Source organism: Thalassophryne amazonica, chromosome 1, assembly GCF_902500255.1.
Source record: "Thalassophryne amazonica chromosome 1, fThaAma1.1, whole genome shotgun sequence".
Lineage (NCBI taxonomy): Eukaryota > Metazoa > Chordata > Actinopteri > Batrachoidiformes > Batrachoididae > Thalassophryne > Thalassophryne amazonica.
In genome coordinates this window covers 90,698,626-90,720,019 of record NC_047103.1, presented here as the reverse complement: position 1 = coordinate 90,720,019, position 21,394 = coordinate 90,698,626, and the positions used below count along the sequence as shown (strand labels likewise).

The window sequence follows — 21,394 nt, the reverse complement described above, 5'->3', positions numbered from 1 at the left end:
TTTTCCCGGTCGACCTCCTGAATACGAGTTGAACTCAATTATTTTAAATGACCCACTGACAAAGGGCTCAATTTCTAAGGTCTATAATGATCTGTCAGATATGGAATATCTGCCCTCTCTAGGCCACCTGAAGGAAGCTTGGCAAAAGGACCTTGGAGTAAACATATCGGACTCCCAATGGAACAAGGCTCAGGATAATGTCCACTCATCTTCAATCTGCGCTCGACACGGATTATTGCAATTTAAAGTTTTGCATAGACTTCATCTGTCCAAGCAACGTTTGACTAAAATGTTTCCTGGGACAGACCCATCATGTGACCGTTGTGGCCAGAGTCTGGCCTCATTGGCTCATACCTTTTGGAGCTGTCCAAACATCTACAATTACTGGACAATGGTATTTCAGATGCTCTCTGAGATTTGCCATATACGTTTAGTCCCAGACCCGGTTCTTGCCTTATTTGGTGTTGCCCCAATTACAACTAATCTTTTAATTAAACAAAAAACTGTAATAAAATTTGTGGTGCTTCTGGCTAAAAGATTAATACTGTTGAACTGGAAGCAAAAGAACCCACCCTCCTTTACTAATTTATTACTGGATATAATGAAACATGTACAATTAGAAAAAAATTAAATTTGAGCTGAAAGGCAAGGTGGACACATTCTACGGGATATGGCAACCGTTCCTAGATTACTTTAACAGGTAAAGTGAATTATATTTGTGATAGGTGACCCGCCCCCACTCTCATTCTTTCTTTCTCTTTTTCTTCTCTTCTTTCTCTTTTCTCAACTCTCTGTATTTTTTGTATTTGTTCCTAATTTTGTATGTGTCAAAAAAGAAAAAAACCTTAATAAAGAGATTTAATAAAAAAAAAAAAAACAACTTTGTGACCCCTGTTCTGAAAGCATGAAGGACAGTAATACTGTGTTCACCATGGTGAGAAGAACTTACTTAGTCAGCTTTATACAGTCACAGTTGCATTAAGTTATGCAGTGTTTCTCTCTGCGGCAAAATGACACCCTGTGCTCACATACCCAGGGAAACTACTGCTCAGTAGTTTCTCCTTTATCTCAAGATCACGGTAGAAAAATACTAGATGTTCAATAAACATTCCTGTAGCTGGATGGGAGGCACCAATAACACGACGGTCTCTGTGCAGACGTGCAACCAGTGAATGCAACCCAAAGACAAGGTGATATTCTATAGAACTGGAACGCACATTGAAAAAATTCACACATTTATATACGAGGTCTATTAGAAAAGTATCCGACCTTATTATTTTTTTCAAAACCTATATGGATTTGAATCACGTGGAAGTCTCACAGGACAAGTTTGAACATGCCCAGTTGTTAAACAATTTCTCGGATACTCACTCGACTGAAAGCCATCAAAAACCGCCTGAATCTTACGAATGGTTATCAACACGGAGGTGTTTTTCTGTGGCACCGTGCGATGAGCGGCTGCGTGCCGACGCGCGAATCCGTCTGCACGTCTTTCATTACAAAATCTCCTTTAACAGTGTAATGTCCGGATAAACTGCTGATCCCGACCTCTTCTGAAACTTCTCTGCTCTCTCACGACGTCCTGGGTCAACAGAGGCTTAAATTTGAAAGTTTTCAGCTCGAAACAGGCTGACGACGGCGGCTCGGGGCGTGGCGCGCCGTCCGGCGCCGTGGGCTGTCCTTAAAGCGATAGTAACACTCCTTAATCTCTCATCAGCTGTTAAAATTTTCACCGAAAACCGTTTGAATTTCTCAAATGGTGTCCACTTGGATGTGCCTTACAGTTTCTGAAAAAATTTTGATCAAGGAAAGCGCCAGTCTCTCAGAAAGTTCTCAGACAAAGGAATTCCGACAGGAGGGGTGGACCAGTGCTCACTCAAAGCCTGCCCACAGGCGAATGACGCAACTGACAGGCGTGAAAAAACTCACGCATGCGCACGAGGGTTCAAGCTTGTGTGACGCAATCACACGTGATTCAAATCCATATAGTTTTTGAAAAAAATAATAAGGTCGGTTTCTTTTCTAATAGACCTCGTATGCATGCACAGAGTGCAACAGTGGGAGGAGAGGCAAAGAACTGGAAGGCCATTCAAACGAAACTGCAAAAGAAGTTGTTGGTGCATTTGGTGGAAATTGGAACTGTTTTAAATACAGATGCGCTCTAACTATGTCTGCTCATGGTGCATTCACAGTCCTGATAGTTAGATACTCAATGTTATAGTGCAGCAATGATGTTGAAAAAAGTGATAACCCAGGTATCTGGTTTCAGGTTTGCCTGCTGATTCCACCATTTGAAGACATGCGTTGATTCTGGTGATGTATAATGTAGTAATAATACAATAACATGCTTTTGGAGAGCGGTATTCATTTTCAGAGGGCCGACGTTCACGCCCAGTTGCCCAAAATGACAGATATTTGCCCGAGTTAGTCGAGTTAGACGAGGGACTCAGAAAATGCATACCGCACAACAAACAGCATGTTATTTGCATTATTATCACTTTTTACTGAGATACACAACACGTAACGTGTACATAAAAAGTAGGCTCACTTAACTTTTGTCGTGTCGGCTGGCACTTGCGCTGCTCTCCAAATTCGGCAGTGCATCCTCATCAAGCTGGCTGCTTTAGCTGCTGTTCATTGTCGTACTATCCATGAGAAAATCATCCGGAATATCCATAATGGGACCAAAACACACTTCTCGCCTTTTCATCTTTTACTCTGCGGACAGTTCCCCCCCCTCTGCGGACAGTTCTTGGGCTGTGCGCACTATGACGCCATTTGTTTATGCACAGCGGGCGGGTATAGCCAGGTAGCGTCGATGTAAATCTACGATACCGGCCTAGCAACGCCCTGGTAAAGTGATAATAATAATACAATAGCATGCTTTTGGAGGGCGGTATGCATTTTCAGCGGCCTGACATCCATGCCCAGTCGCCCAAAATGACAGCTATTCGCCCGAGTTAGACAAGGGCGAATAGCTGTCATTGTGGGCGACGGGATGGACGGAGGGACTCAGAAAAATGCATACCGCATGACAACAGCATGTTATTTGCATTATTAGCACTTTTTACTGAGATACACAACATGTAACGCGTACATAAAAAGTTGGCTCACTTAACTTCTGCCTTGTCACCTGGCGTGCGCGCTGCTGTTCAAATTCAGCAGTGCGTCCTCATCAAGCTGGCTGCTTTAGCTGCTGTTCATTGTCAGACTATCCATGAGAAAATCATTTGGAATATCCATATTGGGACCAAAACACACTTCTCGCCTGATCATTTTTGATCAGGTTATGTCCTTCAATGCGCATATTAAGCAAATATGTAGGACTGCTTTTTTGCATTTGCACAATATCTCTAAAATTAGAAAGGTCTTGTCTCAGAGTGATGCTGAAAAGCTAATTCATGCATTTATTTCTTCTAGGCTGGACTACTGTAATTCATTATTATCAGGTTGTCCTAAAAGTTCCCTGAAAAGCCTTCAGTTAATTCAAAATGCTGCAGCTAGAGTGCTGACAGGGACTAGAAGGAGAGAGCATATTTCACCCATATTGGCCTCTCTTCATTGGCTCCCTGTTAATTCCAGAATATAATTTAAAATTCTTCTTCTTAGTTATAAGGTTTTGAATAATCAGGTCCCATCTTATCTTAGGGACCTCTTAGTACCATATCACCCCAATAGAGCGCTTCGCTCTCAGACTGCAGGCTTACTTGCAGTTCCTAGGGTTTGTAAGAGTAGAATGCTCTGTATGCACCACTCTGCTTTTAATCATTGGTGACTGAGCTCTGCTCTCTTCCACAGCATGTCTTTTTCCAGATTCTCTCCCCTCTGCCCCAACCAGTCCCAGCAGAAGACTGCCCCTCCCTGAGCCTGGTTCTGCTGGAGGTTGCTTCCTGTTAAAAGGGAGTTTTTCCTTCCCGCTGTCACCAAGTGCTTGCTCATAGGGGTCGTTTGACCGTTGGGGTTTTTCTGTAATTATTGTATGGCTTTTACCTTACAATATAAAGCACCTTGGGGCAACTGTTTGTTGTGATTTGGCGCTATATAAATAAAACTGATTTGATCTTTTCCTCTGCGGACAGTTTTTTTTTCCCCCTCTGCAGACAGTTCTTGGGCTGCGCGCGCTATGACGTCATTTGTTTATGCACAGTGGGCGGGTATAGCCAGATACCGCTGACGTAAATCTATACCGGCCTAGCAACGCCCCGTTAAAGTGATAATAATAATACAATAACATGCTTTTGGAGGGCAGTATGCATTTTCAGAGGCCCAACGTCCGTGCCCAGTCACCCAAAATGACAGATAATGACCGGGTAACTAGGCATGGAGGAAGGGACTCTGAAAATCTATACCGCACGACAACTGCATGCTATTTGCATTATTATCACTTACTGAGATACACAACATGTGGAATCACATTAACAATATTTAATGTCATTTCAAAACGCACGATACCCAACAAACATACATAAAAAGCTGGCTCACTTTAACTTTTGTTGCGTTGGCTGGTACCGTGCTGCTCTCCAAATTCGCCAGTGCATCCTCATCAAGCTGGCTGCTTTGGCTGCTGTTCATTGTCGGACTATCCATGATAAAATCATCCGGAATATCCATATGGGAACCAACACACACTTCTCGCCTTTTCATGTTATCGTCTGCGCACAGTTCTTGGGGTACACATGCTATGACGTCATCAATTTATGCAACTGTGAGCAGGTATAGACAGGTAGCATAAATGTAAATCTATGCTACCGGCCCAGCAATGCCTCAGTAAGTGATAATAATGTCCACTATAGATTGCCAGTAACTTAAGCACAATTTCAGGGCAAAGGTGTAAAATCCTGGCTTCAGTGAGTAAAAGCCCAACCATGTACTGCTTCTACCCATGCGCCTAAAACAGGTGATTAGCTCATCTACCAACCTAAAGAGTTGAACTAATTAGAATCAGATGGTTTAATGGGTGGATACAACAAATATGTGGTAGGATGGTTTTCCAGCTCTGTTTCAGGGATCACCAGTAACTCAAGCACCATTTCAGTATTTCCCATAAAAGAGGTAAACTATCCAGCCATAGTCTAATTGGTCTCAGTATAGTTCGACAGATCATAGTTGCACAGCTCAAGGTCTCACCTCTCGCAGTTCTGCGTGCATGTGAATCACAGATCAAGTGCAAAGTTTACATAAGTGTGATTTTGTGCAGGGTGGCCAAGTGTTTAGTGCACTTGGTTTCAGTGCAGAAGGTTCCCAGTTCAAACCCCTAACCCTGCCACATTTCTCCATGTAATGTGAAGTTGTGTAAGGAAGGGCATCCGGTGTAAAACCTGTGCCAATTCAACATGCAGATCCACCTCGAATTTGCTGTGGCGACTTGAGTGCAAGTAAGCAGCCAAAGGGACTTAAATTACATTAAGTGTGATTTTGTGTTATGATGACTTGTTGTAACGGCATTAATTCTGATGCAGACAGGTTACTGGAGATGCTGTCATTGACAATTTAATTTAATCTCACATTATCTAAGTTATCATGATGTTAACGTCTTCCCCTTCAGGGGCCTAAATGTCAGTTGGCAAATATGCTTGTGTATTACTGCCACCAACTGGACTGTGTACTCTTATGCTTGGTAGTGCATTTAAAGGAAGGCTCTGACGGTCTGCATGGGTTTCTCTCTAAATGTTTACTGCTGCCATGTTCATTCTACAGGAACTCCCCCTGAGCAGCCTGCGAAAAGTAGTTTACAACAACCAACAACACATCTCCTCCCTTTAAAACAAAAAATAACTTTTTTTTAACAACAACTCAGCAGCTCTCTACGAGTCTTTTAGGAACTTGAACATTTCACCTTGGTCTGCCAGACGTCTTCATGTGTTTTTATTGAACTGGTAACGCTTGGCACAACAGGATATGGCGGTTGGCTTTGTAGTGGTTCCTCAGCCAGGTTATTTGTGGTGTCCACATGTTCAAGTGTACTGTCAGGCTGTTGAACAGAACACTGGCTTGACACTTGTGGCTTGATAGCAATGTTCTATGGTCTGTCTGGATCTGATACAAATGTGGTGTTAATTCTCTTTCCACTGATCCTTGGATGTTTTATCAGTTTTGACTCTGTGTGCTCCTTTTGGTGTCAACAAATGACACCGTACTGGCAAGTTTGCGCTTATGGGTCATTCCATCTGCATCTGGGCTGGTGATAAGTGATTCTGCAGTGGCACACTTCAACAGATCATTAAACTCTGATAAAAATCTGCATGGGTGCTGTTGTATGGCTGGGGGGCCTGGCTGCCTTTTTGTTTCTGTCTTTTGTTTTTCCTTCCAGGTGGCTTGCATTTGGGACTGAGTGGCTGTGTAGCTGAGTTTATCAGGACCTCACCCTGATCACCTGAGGCTGATCACCTGCGGCTCGTCAGGACTCACAGCTGTGGTGCATCTACATGGATTGGAACATGGTGGCATTTAAGACTGGAGTACACAGTGTGTATTTGCCAGAGACTCGACCTTGTGACCAGACGGGTGAGATTGTGTCTCGAGAGCCATCTCATCATCAGTGGATGCAGAGAACGTCCAGGTTTGATGCATGGTCTGTGAAAGAGGAGGGGGTGAGGTCTCACGCTCATCAGCACACTTCCTGAGGTACGTTAGATTTTGTGACTAACATTTATACAGTCAGTAAATATGGTGTCCCTCACACCTTATTATATTGAGCTGTATGTAGTCGTTTAATCAGCTTCCACTGCTGTGGAGTTTTGTGAACTGGATGTTCCATGCCTGCAGGGTGGGAAGCTGATTAGTAATTAAGCCAGGAAGTGTTTGCTGTTTGTACACCTTTGAGCGTTCTCTCTGTGTGTTGAGTGTGGACTCACATAATGATTCCTTCTTTCACAGACTCGGTTTGTCACGGCCACCTGGGGGGTGTCGGCGGGGTCCTTGGGTCCGAACCAGTTCTGGCTCCGGACCGTTAGCGCTGCTGGGAGCGCACCGCAATCCACCACGCCAGACCGCGCACTTTTATATTTTTCACAGCACTGTTATGTTCATTAAACTCTGTTATCCTTTGTACCGTGCTCTGCTTATTTTATACTGGGTCCTTCAAACGCTGGTCGGTTCTCCGGGCTGCGTCCGACACATAACAGGGTGCTTTCTTTATGAAACCTTTGACAACCTCCACTGAGCTCTCTGTGAGGCTATTTGATCTGGGATAATGTGTGCTAGATGTTGTATATTGGAACCCCAATTCACAGCCAAAGTCAGCAAATTCTCTAATTGCAAACTGTAGACCATTGTCTGATACCAGCTGACTTGGCACATCATGTCTTGCAAAGACTGTTTTCAAGAATGCAATGACTGATTTGCGAGACACTGTCTGGAGTGTCACAACTGCATGATAGTTTGAAAAGTTATCTGTTACTCTGACATGGTTTTTAACATTGCAGTCGAACACATCTGCTCCAACTCTTTCAAATGGTCTATTGGGCACAGGGTATGTCATGAGTGGCTGTGCTTGCTTTTGAGGTCAATAAGTCAAACATATTTCACACGAGGCTGCGGTGTGGCTAATGTCATGGTTCATTCGATGGGAATACATAACTTCACCTGGTCTGAGTTTGCATTTTTCTTCCCCAAAGTGCCGTTTGTGTATCTTCTGTAGCATGTCTTTGCGCACTGAGGTTGGAATAACAAATCTGTTGCCTTTAAACACAATGTCATCAACAACTGACAGCTCTGTTTCGTACGTCCAATAGTTATGCACTTGTCGTGGACAGTCCCTTTTGTGTTCAGGCCATCCTCTTTTGATTATCTTTTTGAGCTCTCTCAACTTCTCATCCTTTTCAGTCTCTTTTCTAATCTGTTCTGTTCTTTCACTTGACACAGGAAGTGATGACATCATGTCAAAATATGGTTGAATACCAGCACATTTTTCATCATCAAGTCTCTCTTGCTTGTCCACTGCTCTGGACATCTGCAACATGTACTTTCCAGGTGTGTATGTCCTCTTCACATCATGTTTCTGTAGCCTTATCAGCACGCGCTGTATCCTCACTGGACACTAGGCCAATGGCTTGGACATGATGGCAACCAAGCGTTTACGGTCAGTTTCCACTTTAACTGCTTATCCATATACAGTAAAACTTGTATATAATGGGTGGACCAGTGAATTTTGTCTGATATAATCAAAATCCACAATATGCACAAAATGGAGAAAATCCGTTATATGTATAAAACGGACAAAAGCCATAACATGTATGTACAACCCCAATTCCAGTGAAGGTGGGAAACTGTGAAAAATGTAAGTAAAAACAGAATACAATGATTTGCAAATCCTTTTCAACCTATATTCAATTAAATACACCACAAAGACAAGATATTTAATGTTCAAACTGATAAACTTTATTGTTTTTGTGCAAATATTTGCTCATTTTGAAATGGATGCCTGCAACACGTTTCAAAAAAGCTGGGACAGTGGTATGTTTACCACTGTGTTATATCACCTTTCCTTCAAACAACACTCAATTAGTGTTTGGGAACTGAGGACACTAATTGTTGAAGCTTTGTAGAGGGAATTCTTTCCCATTCTTGCTGAAGGGACTTACTCAACAAAAATATAAACGCAACACTTTTGGTTTTGCTCCCATTTTGTATGAGATTAACTCAACGATCTAAAACTTTTTCCACATACACAATATCACCATTTCCCTCAAATACTGTGCACAAACCAGTCTAAATCTGTGATATTGAGCACTTCTCCTTTGCTGAGATAATCCATCCCACCTCACAGGTGTGCCATATCAAGATGCTGATTAGACACCATGATTAGTGCACAGGTGTGCCTTAGACTGCCCACAATAAAAGGCCACTCTGAAAGGTGCAGTTTTGTTTTATTGGGGGGGATACCAGTCAGTATCTGGTGTGACCACCATTTGCCTCATGCAGTGCAACACATCTCCTTCGCATCATCCGTGAAGAGAACACCTCTCCAACGTGCCAAACGGCAGCAAATGTGAGCATTTGCCCACTCAAATCGGTTACAACGACGAACTGGAGTCAGGTCGAGAAACCATTCGAAAAATTTATCTGGCTTTCGGTGAAAATTTTACGGGCTTCACAGAGAATAAGGTCTGTTAATACAGCTTTAAGGACCCCTTTAAGGACGCTCGGTGCACTGCGCTCCGAGCTGCGACGATGCGGTACAAGCCACCGGACCATTTCTAAACGGATGGCTCTGTGGATACGAGACCGTCGTGTGCTCTTTCTCTGGTTATCACAAGAGCTGGACATCAGCCATTTTCTGGCAGATTTCACTTTTAACAAGAGATTTTGTCATGGAAAGCCGCACGGAGGCTTCGCGCGTCACGACCGATTCGCTTTGGAAGCAAGACAAAGGAACACCTCTGTTTCGGCGTGCCAGTGGACAAGTTCGGACATGCCCAGCTCTCCACAATTTCTCTTATAACTCACTCGACTGGTAAGCATTGAAATCATTCCGCCATTTCCATACAATGAAAATCCGACGACGGGGTGGGACCACTCCTTCCACAAGGCGTGCTCACAGGCTAATGACGTCACCGACAGGCGTGGAAAAACTCACACATGCGCACGAGGGTTCAAGCTTGTCTGACGTGAAAACATATGAATCAAAGCCATATAGTTTAAAAAAAATAAAAAGGTACGATACTTTATGGACAGACCTCGTATGTGTGTGTGTGTGTGTGTATATATATATATATATATATATATATATATACACATATATATATATACACACACATACACACACACACAGGCCTTTGTGGATGACTTTTTATCTTGTTGTATCCTGCTGTCCTCCAGGCATCCCAAGAAATCTATGTTGTCATTTGGAAGACATGCAATCACTGTAGATGGACTTTACCCACTCTGGAAAGATCAGGGTTCTCACCTGGATTACACGAAATCCAGGCGTATTACACTGCTATCTGTGCTGTGCAAAGTACTTGCAAGGATCAATTTAAATGGAATTTCATCTCACCTTTTTAGTTCTCAGTGTCTGGAATAGTCTGATTTCACACCCAAACAGTCAACTGGGCTTCTCTGTGACCTACACTCATATTCTCCATAACTTTTGTTTTAATTGATTGGGCTGCTCTGTGGGACATCCTAAAAATTTGTGGGATCCCCAGTAAATTGCTGGACATCATAGCCAGCCTATACACAAGTACCGGGACTGCTGTACAGAATGGTGGCAGACTCCGGTCTCTTTAGTAGATTCTGGTCTCTGACAAGTCTGACACGGTTGAATTCTGGCTTCTTCTCTGTTCAGTGTTTGTATGGACAGGGTATTGGGTAAGGTCAAGGAGTCAGCAACCTTATTTATAAAATCCCAGAAAAAACATGCACCAGTGCCTGGAAGCAAAACAACAATGAACTGTGAATAATAGATTCCATAATAACCACACCCCTACACTACATTGTACTGAGTCTCCTTGGATTCATAACAACTGACCCTAAAGGGTGTGTACAAGGCTTGGTATCTGGCCTACATCTGTTCCAACAGTGCACGCACAGGGGTTTCTCAGGAATGACACTTCAACACAATCAGCAAACAGCATCTGCACACTGTTACTTCTGCCAAGGAGGTTGCATAATCACCATTTGTTTGGTTGTTTGTTAGCAGGAACACTCAAAACATTTTCAGTTAATCTACCAAGAAATGTTATGGAATGATCAGTCTTAACAAGATAAGGAGCCTATCTAATTTTTACAATGGCTGGGATTGACAGAATGAGATACAGCTTGTTTGACATTTCAATCAATTTCTCAAAAACTTGTGTTGAAACATAATCATGCTGTATACATCCAATAAAGTGTTTAATTTTGTGAAGATCTGGATCTGTAAATGTGAAAGGCTTATTTGTACAGGAGTGATGTTTACAAAGTGCAAGAAATGTAGTTCAACACACACAATAATTCCAGTGTTAAATCCAAGATTGATTCTGTGTGCCATTTTTCTTTATCCCTGCAACACTGTGTCCAACAGAAGCCTATCTCAGTTCCTTCCTGAGGAAGTGTTTCGTCATGCAGACACAAGCACACCAACGGTGTCGCAAATGTTTCCAATCAGCCTCTCTCTCTACAGGCGCCTGTGAGAATGTAGCCCGAGGCCTGTTTGGGCTAAGACCAGACAAATAATCAATCAAGCAACCACTGGTTGTATTTTACCCACACTGACTCTGAGAAACCAATGATGTCTGGGATTTCAGGTGCAATATAACTCAGCAACATAACTTGTGGGCTTGTGTTTTGGGGAATTCTGTACCCTTTTTACAATTATACATCTGTCACAAAAATCCCTCTCATCTCAAGACATGTGTAACTAAGGCAGGGTGATATGGCAAAAAAAAACCCCATTTTTTTCATTGTTGAGCGATACTAGTATTTATCACATTACTGTATTCATCTACTGGAGAGCCCAGGCCATTCCACATAAAATTCTGCATGAAGAGGAGGTGGGTCGATTACATTCATTGGAATACCCATTTTAATAAATAAAATGTTTGATTTCATCACAATTAAAGATAAATCAAAAATAACTTATGTTTTCTGGCCTTTTCTCATTCATTAAATGTGTTCCTTGACAGTTGATATCTATAGTGTACTCAAAAAACTGACTGACTGGATTGGATTTCCATTTAATAAATATATGTAGTCCCAAATAAATTAAATTATGTTGCATGGATGTGCTTTTTGGAGTTGGGACTACTAGGACATCTTTCTACTCATCACTAATTGAAGAAAATAAGAACAACCCCAGGTTTCTTTTCAGCACTGTAGCCAGGCTGACAAAGAGTCAGAGCTCTATTGAGCTTTGTATTCCATTAACTTTAACTAGTAATGACTTCATGACTTTCTTTGCTAACAAAATTTTAACCATTAGAGAAAAAATTACTCATAACCATCCCAAAGACGTATCGTTATCTTTGGCTGCTTTCAGTGATGCCGGTATTTGGTTAGACTCTTTCTCTCCGATTGTTCTGTCTGAGTTATTTTCATTAGTTACTTCATCCAAACCATCAACATGTTTATTAGACCCCATTCCTACCAGGCTGCTCAAGGAAGCCCTACCATTATTTAATGCTTCGATCTTAAATATGATCAATCTATCTTTGTTAGTTGGCTATGTACCACAGGCTTTTAAGGTGGCAGTAATTAAACCATTACTTAAAAACCATCACTTGACCCAGCTATCTTAGCTAATTATAGGCCAATCTCCAACCTTCCTTTTCTCTCAAAAATTCTTGAAAGGGTAGTTGTAAAACAGCTAACTGATCATCTGCAGAGGAATGGTCTATTTGAAGAGTTTCAGTCAGGTTTTAGAATTCATCATAGTACAGAAACAGCATTAGTGAAGGTTACAAATGATCTTCTTATGGCCTCGGACAGCGGACTCATCTCTGTGCTTGTTCTGTTAGACCTCAGTGCTGCTTTTGATACTGTTGACCATAAAATTTTATTACAGAGATCAGAGCATGCCATAGGTATTAAAGGCACTGCGCTGTGGTGGTTTGAATCATATTTGTCTAATCGATTACAATTTGTTCATGTAAATGGGGAATCTTCTTCACAGACTAAAGTTAATTATGGAGTTCCACAAGGTTCTGTGCTAGGACCAATTTTATTCACTTTATACATGCTTCCCTTAGGCAGTATTATTAGACGGTATTGCTTAAATTTTCATTGTTACGCAGATGATACCCAGCTTTATCTATCCATGAAGTCAGAGGACACACACCAATTAGCTAAACTGCAGGATTGTCTTACAGACATAAAGACATGGATGACCTCTAATTTCCTGCTTTTAAACTCATAAAACTGAAGTTATTGTACTTGGCCCCACAAATCTTAGAAACATGGTGTCTAACCAGATCCTTACTCTGGATGGCATTACCCTGACCTCTAGTAATACTGTGAGAAATCTTGGAGTCATTTTTGATCAGGATATGTCATTCAAAGCGCATATTAAACAAATATGTAGGTCTGCTTTTTTGCATTTACGCAATATCTCTAAAATCAGAAAGGTCTTGTCTCAGAGTGATGCTGAAAAACTAATTCATGCATTTATTTCCTCTAGGCTGGACTATTGTAATTCATTATTATCAGGTTGTCCTAAAAGTTCCCTAAAAAGCCTTCAGTTAATTCAAAATGCTGCAGCTAGAGTACTGACGGGGACTAGAAGGAGAGAGCATATCTCACCCATATTGGCCTCTCTTCATTGGCTCCCTGTTAATTCTAGAATAGAATTTAAAATTCTTCTTCTTACTTATAAGGTTTTGAATAATCAGGTCCCATCTTATCTTAGGGACCTCGTAGTACCATATCACCCCAATAGAGTGCTTCGCTCTCAGACTGCAGGCTTACTTGTAGTTCCTAGGGTTTGTAAGAGTAGAATGGGAGGCAGAGCCTTCAGCTTTCAGGCTCCTCTCCTGTGGAACCAGCTCCCAATTCAGATCAGGGAGACAGACACCCTCTCTACTTTTAAGATTAGGCTTAAAACTTTCCTTTTTGCTAAAGCTTATAGTTAGGGCTGGATCAGGTGACCCTGAACCATCCCTTAGTTATGCTGCTATAGACGTAGACTGCTGGGGGGTTCCCATGATGCACTGTTTCTTTCTCTTTTTGCTCTGTATGCACCACTCTGCATTTAATCATTAGTGATCGATCTCTGCTCCCCTCCACAGCATGTCTTTTTCCTGGTTCTCTCCCTCAGCCCCAACCAGTCCCAGCAGAAGACTGCCCCTCCCTGAGCCTGGTTCTGCTGGAGATTTCTTACTGTTAAAAGGGAGTTTTTCCTTCCCACTGTAGCCAAGTGCTTGCTCACAGGGGGTCGTTTTGACTGTTGGGGTTTTACATAATTATTGTATGGCCTTGCCTTACAATATAAAGCGCCTTGGGGCAACTGTTTGTTGTGATTTGGCGCTATATAAAAAAATTGATTGATTGATTGATTGATATAGTTAATAGATGGAAAGCCTGCACATAACTGAATTGAGTTCATCCAATGAGTCATTTTTTGAGTGTGTGCCAGAAAGTTGTGCACATCCACAAAACTTTGAGCCGACATCAGGCAGAGAATTTTCTTGATGCTTGTTTTGGCCTGTTCATGTCCATAGCTTGCCAGTGAATGACCAGTCAACATTAAGGTGCTCATGTCAGCAGCATAAAAACCGTCACAGCAGAATTCCATCTCAACCTTCACAAAGCTAGATCATTTCCAGTTTTCTTTAATAAGACTCTTTCAAAATAAGAGCACATTTCAACACAAACTTCTATTCCACTATCAGTGCACTCTGATGACACTGTGGAAGAAACAAGAAAAACATTGTGAAAACTCAGTTTTTGCTTTTTCTCATGTGTTGGGGTCATGAAATTAATTTATTTTTGATTGGGCATGTAATAAACTTTAATAAAAAAATTTAATTTCAGGTGGGCTTGTAACCAAATTTTGTCAAAAAGGGGGATGGCTGACGTTGATACCCTGGGCCCTCCGACCAGCGCATACGGTCTATTATTTAGTAATGCTGCCAGTTTGAAGACTATAACGGTAATGACTAAAACTTAAAGAAAATAGTTTCATTAGTTAATTAGCTTTTGTTTTGTATTGTATTTTATGTTGGGAAGAACTTTGTATACATTGCTAGAAAAATTCTTCTTATCATTATTATTGTTTCCGCAAAAGAGGTAATGTACTGAGTGCTGTGTGTCTGACTGTTATGGCCCAGTCACATGGTATACAACGATTTCTGAATGAAGGGAAAAAAGTCACAATTAGTTGAGAAAAGGTGGATGAACGAGCTTATCACCGAATAGCCTGCGAATGAGGAGCGCAAAAGGGACAAAAGAGAAACAAAACAAAACCAAAGCTAACGATCTTGACACTTTAAACGATATATTTATCATGATATATAATTTTATAATGCTGCACATCTGGAGAGTGTAATAAGTGAAGCCTGAACAAACCATGTCAGATTGAAATGATTTCACGTTGTAGCAAATACGCTCTCAAACTATTTTGGAACTTAAAAATGCTATGATACCAGTGTCAGAGATGAAGAAAAGCACTCTGAAGCTATGTCTCAAAACATCAGGGGGACTATATTTGGCAGATACAGTTGTGTTCAAAATAACAGCAGTGTGTTTTAAAAAGTGAGTAAAACTCAAAATCCTTATAACAGCTTTTTCTCGTATTTCCATACACACAACTACATTGGGAACACTGCACATTCTATTCCAAATCAAACATGAAGAAAAATGTATGAAAATTTGTTATTTCTTTGCACAAAGTGAAGAAAAAGGAATATTATGTCAGGGCCCTGTCTCTTATCAGGTTTTAGATGGTTTAGGCAGCCTCTGCTTATTATATCTGTTTTCACTGCTCTCAGTTCCTTTGCCTGTCTTCTGTTTCTGTGTTCACTCTTCTTCTGCCCTCATTTACGCTGTCTGTCTCAGCCACTGAACTCTACACTGAACTCTACAGCCCTTGATTCCTTTGCTTCTCTTTATCTCCCTCTGGTGTTCTGGTGGGTCCCTTAATGTCTGTTCCTCTCTGCCTCCCTCTGGTGTTCTTCTGGGTTCATTACACGTCCTTGGAGTGTAACCTGTATGGAGTCCACACCTGCCCCAAATCAGTCCCCAATCAACTGGGTTATTTGAGTCACTGTCTACCCTCATTGTGGCTCCACTGCTATTTGCTCTTTGCTTTATGCAATAGTCTCATGGTGGTTGGCTTTGCTTTGGCTTCCTTTTTAATCAAAGTAAGCTGTTCTTCTGAAGAATGTCTGGAATGACCCATTTTACTAAGATTTTCAGAAAAAAAAAAGCACTACAACCAGCATGTACAACATTTGCTACCTTCGTCTTTAAATAAGGGCCACATGTAAGGGTGTAAAAAGGGCCACAGAATGAAGAATGCAGATGCTGCTGTTTTTTTGGGCAGCCTAATATTCCTTATTTTCCTTATTTTATGACACTGAGAAGGAGAGAGACGGAGAGAGCACTGTCTTTTCTCTTTTACATCTATAAAAATAAGACTATGGCTGGGCGATATATCGCAAAAATATCGTCATCGCGATAATGACACGTGCGATATGTCTATCGCAGACACGTGCGATAAATTCATATTTTTATATGTCAGTTTCGGCTCTGTAGCATGCGTTTTGTGTTTATCTGTGTTAGACCAATCAGACGCGATAGTAAATGTGCCCAGCCTCCCACCCCCGTACATACTGTTTTCCTATTGGCTAGAGCAGCTCCTCAGCAGCAGTGCACTGAACGAGGCATGGCGGATGCGGGAGAGAATGAACTGAGCGAGGACAAAAACAACGAACAACTTGTACCTAAAAAGAATAGCACGTCTGGAATATGGGAATACTTCGGCTTCAGGAGAGAAGACGTAACACAGACGCAGGTGCTATGCAGGTCATGTCGAAAAGTTGTGGCTACATCCAGGGGAAATACAACAAATCTCCACAGTCACATGGAGCACAACCACAAGAATCTATATGAAGTTTTCAAGTCAACTACTCCCAAAACAACCAACACGTAGGCAAGCTGCAAAACTTCAAATCCACAAGCAACCATAAATGACAGTTTTGCGAGTGTCACTCCTTACGAGAAAACTTCGAAGCGCCACAAAGCTATCACCGCAGCTGTTGCATGTTACGTCGCAAAATGCATGATACCACTTAGCACCGTGGAGAAAGAAGGATTTTTGGATCTAATGAAGGAAGTAGACCGCAGATATCAGGTTCCATTGCGAACATACTTCTCTCAAGTCGCCATTCCACAGATGTACGAGGCATGTGTAGCGACTGTAAAGACAGAGCTGAGTCAAGTGGATTTTTACGCCAGCACTACGGATCTATGGTACAGTCATACAACTGAGCCGTTTATGAGCTTTACTGTTCATTTTCTCAGCAAAGACTTTGAACTGACAACATGGTGTCTGGAAGTCAAGTATTTCCCCGAATCCCACACAGGGGAAAATATAGCAAGTGTTCTGCGGGATGTTTTGGCAAACTGGGGCTTGAATGAAGACAAACAAGTGGCTATAACGACAGATAACGGCACTAATGTGGTAAAGGCTACAGAACTCAACAAGTGGGCCAGACTACAGTGCTTTGGCCACCGCCTGCATCTGGCCATTGGTGAGTGCTTGTATTGTACGTATGTTGTACATTTTTACTAGGGCTGAAATGATTAATCGAGTAACTCGAATAATTCGATTACAAAAAAACGTTCGAGGCAAATTCTGTGCCTCGAAGCTTCGTTTAACATTGTAGTACATATGCCAGGCCTGTGTGTGGCGCTGCAACATCTGCAGAAAAAAAACCCCCAGAAGACTGGAGCATAACAGCTAATCAAATTAGCAACGATAGCTACCGCTTTCTAATGTGACAGAGTAAAATAATACCTTTTAAAAGAAAGATGGTCCACTCTGATCATCTGAAATAGACTTACTGTGCATTTAAAGCGAAGCAGTGTGTTTGTCTATTTGTACAAAACACACGGTCTGCTCTACGTGGGGAGGGACTACTGACCCAGCGGCTGGCTGCCGTCTCTCTCTGCACAGTGTGAGGGGCTCTCAGAGGGGCTCTCTTTTATTTTTGTCTTAGCATGGTTATATTCTTAAGTTTAAGTTTGCACAATTACTTCATAATACATATTGCCTGCTTATTTTTCCCACATTAAAATTGATTTCTTTCATTAAATATATCTTTAGGGGTATGTTAATTATCGCAATAATATCGATATCGCAATATCCTACACCCATATCGCATATTTTTTCAATATCGCCCAGCCCTAAATAAGACTATAAATAAAAGTACTTAATTCTTTCACCAAGACATCAAATCTAGGCATCCATCTTAGATGTACCTTCTGGCAAATTGTAGCTGAACTTTCAGGTCTTCTTTTTAAGAAAATCCTCCTCTAAACACTTCATTATGAAGCTGTATAACTGGGAATACAAAATGTCCTCATAGAAAATCAACAATAATGATAATAATAATATTAAAGCAAACAGAGCTCTGGTACCGAAATAGTATCGTATCGGCAGATATCCAAATTCAGGTATTGGGATCGGATCGGAAGTGAAAAAATGTGGATCGTGCATCCCTAGTAAACACTCCCCTGATCCTGCCATCACATCAGATACAAGTGACAGCATGGGACAGAGGCAAAGCGATGAGCTGCCATTCATTTTCATTCAGAGTGAGTGTTTTGCAGCAACAAGAGACAATGGTCCCTATGGCGTCAGCTAGGCCAAAATATATGGGATGTCTACTTGATGCAAATACTGAGCATTGCAACACAGTGACTGCCAATCGGAGGAAAAAGGGAACATGTCAGCTGGCTGCTCACTTGAACAAAATAATTCAAGATGGTGGAATATTCTCCAAAACAGATGTATTCTGTATAAATCAAATGTTTTGTATTTGTCTTCCTTCATATACTCTGCAAACATCGCAGAGAAATAAACATTTGTAATTCTCATAACTCTGTTTTTTGGAACAGATAAAACCTCTGAAGTGATTTACAAGAAAATTTACTGTAATATTAGCATGCTAACTAGTGATACAGGAACATCACTGTGAAAGATCAAGCGAACTTTGATTCTGTTAAGCGGTCAAACATAGAGGAAAACTGACAGTGACCGTGATGGATTATAAAGGACGGGAAAACCTGACAGTGACTATGACGGATTATAAAGGACGGGAAAGCCGATCATTAAACATCTGCACATTAACGCCAAGTAACCACAAGCTGGCCATGCCCTGGAAATGCCCATCTAGTGACAAACGCCAAATGCTTGTTGCCTTCATTTGCAGCTAATGTGACCATAGAATGAGGGTACAAACTCAGTGTCATGCTTCTCAGTGAAGTTAACCTGACTGATACTTGCGGGAACTCCCCACTAGTCCTAGTCTAGTCCGTGCAGGTCAGACCTGCTCCAGGCAGGTGGCCCGCAGCAGCCTTGAACTTCGCTGGCCTGACCTCCAGTCACTGCGTGTGCGAGGGAGGGAGGGATGTCTTTACTTCATTTTATTTCATCTCATTCATGTCATTTCATTAAGTCGTTCCATGGGCATGGTTTATGAACAAAAAGAAACAGAATTCTTTTATTGTCTCCTCCTTATAACAGGAATTAAATATTTTGACAAAAAGAAATACATTTGTTCCCTCAATTCCAACACATTAAACATCATTACCAGTAACATGATTGTCTTACATTTCAACTGTACATTCATCATATAATGTTCTATAGCAGGGGTGGGCAACCTGTTCCAGAAAGAGCCATGAGGGTGCAGGTTTTCTTTGCAGCCACTGACTCCACCAGGTGATTTCACTGATTAACTAATTCCATCTGCTCAAAGTGATATTAATCAGTAAAATCACCTGGTGGAGTCAGTGGCTGCAAATATACAAATAAGACACAAGGACCGTACAACTCACGCGATGTTAAAAGCCAAGGAATAAAAGTGGGCCTTAAGACGGGACTTAAAACACTCCACAGTGAGATTCCACATTCACCCATTCACACAATCACAATCGCACACCGATGTCAGGGCGCTGCCATGCGAGGCGCTCACTACACACCGGGAGAAACTTGGGGATTAAGGACCTTGCCCAAGGGCCCTTAGTGATTTTCCGGTCAGGCTGGGGTTTGAATAGAGGATTCTCTGATCTCAAGCCCAACACTTAACCACTTTTTTTTTCAAGATGGCGCTGTTCAAGCAGCTGCCTGTTACTTCAGCTCTGCTCCCTCTTTTCCTACTTCCATTATTTTTAATACTTTTCAATGGTGCTTATTTGTTTTTATTTGCAGTGGGTGGTACCCTGTGCAAGTATGCACATGGGAAACCCACTTTTGTTACTCTTGTGATTATTTTTATGATGCTCTCTGAACATTTCGAGCCAGCGTGGGGAAACCTCTTTGTTTCCTTTGTTTCTTCCGGACGTCCCATTGTTTATAGCCGGGATCAGCTGCTTGGACTAAGAGACTCAATGCACAGTGGGCTGGGTCCCCGCTATGCTGAGCACCCGGATGTACCTGCAGACATTCGGAAGAAACGTAGGGGCTGCAGGGGCGGCTGGACAAAGTGGAGAAGGACTTTTATTCCGTATGTGGTCATGGGGAATGTAAGGTCTCTCCGCAACAAGACCGAGGAGCTATCAGCGCTAGCCCATTTCCAGAGGCTGTATAAAGACTGCAGTCTCATGTGCTTCATGGAGACGTGGTTGGATGAACATGTCTCTTTAATCAACATGGATGGCTTCACACTCATCCGCGAGGACAGGACGCTGGCGGAGAGCGGTAAAAAGAGAGGAGGGGGGGCTCGCCGTTTATGTGAACGAGAAATGGTGCAGCGGGTCGCATATTCACGTGAAGGATCAGATCTGCTCCTCAGACGTAGAGCTACTCGCGGTGAGCATGAGGCCGTACTATCTCCCATGTGAGTTTGGAAGTGTGATGACTCTCTGCGCGTATATTCCTTGATCTGCAGACGCCGCCGCTGCCTGTGAGCAGATTCACAGCACAGTCATGCGGCTGCTGACGCAACACCCACGCGCACTCTTCCTCATCACCAGACTTTAATCACGCCTCCCTCTCCGCCACCCTCCCCACATTCACCCAGTACGTCATGTGTAAAACCAGGGACAATAGAATACTGGACCTTTTTTACGCTAATGTGAGGACGCTAACACCTCCACTCCCCTCCCCCTGCTGGGACGCTCTAATCACAATCTCGTCTATCTGCTCCCCCAATACACACCCAGAGTGAGAAGAGAAGCAATACACAAAAGGTCAGTGAAACTCTGGACTGAAGAGGCCACTGACAGGCTGAGGGACTGCTTCAGAAAGCAGCAGGACCAGATGAGATCTCCTCGAGGCTGCTGAGGACCTGTGCAGATGAGCTCTGTGAGGTCCTCAGCCACATCTTCAACATGAGCCTCAGCCTGGGGGTGGTCCCCACCCTGTGGAAGACCTCCTGTGTGGTCCTGGTTCCAAAAACACTGCACGCCAAGGAACCGGCCCACTACAGACCAGTTGCCCTGACCTCCCACCTCATGAAGACCATGGAACAGCTCGTCCTGTCTCACCTCCACACCATGGTGAGCGACACCCGGGACCCACTGCAGTTCGCCTACAGGCGTCAGCGTCATCTACCCTGATGAGGAAAATGTTCATCGAACAGCGGTACTGTAACGAGTGCTCACCCACCTGGAGACCGGCGGAAGCGCTGTGAGAGTCATGTTCTTTGATTTCTCCAGCGCTATTAACACTATCAGACCGGCACTGCTGAGTGGGAAACTGGCGTGGATGGACACCTCGTTGCCTGGACCATCGACTACCTCACTGACCGCCCAC

General features: G+C 42.5%; 1 protein-coding gene and 1 long non-coding RNA gene across 6 annotated transcripts in view; one reads left to right on the top strand and one right to left on the bottom strand.

Moving 5' to 3' along the window:
* LOC117512516 overlaps positions 1-4,959 on the top strand; it is a 528,597-nt gene extending 523,638 nt beyond the window's left edge. Inside the window, exon 3 of the long non-coding RNA XR_004561312.1 lies at positions 4,906-4,959. This is a non-coding gene — a long non-coding RNA (uncharacterized LOC117512516). The remainder of the gene's footprint in view (positions 1-4,905) is intronic.
* The window catches only part of jcada (junctional cadherin 5 associated a), a 147,036-nt gene that overhangs the window by 92,026 nt on the left and 33,616 nt on the right, over positions 1-21,394 (bottom strand). The gene's annotated exons all lie outside the window — the stretch shown is intronic.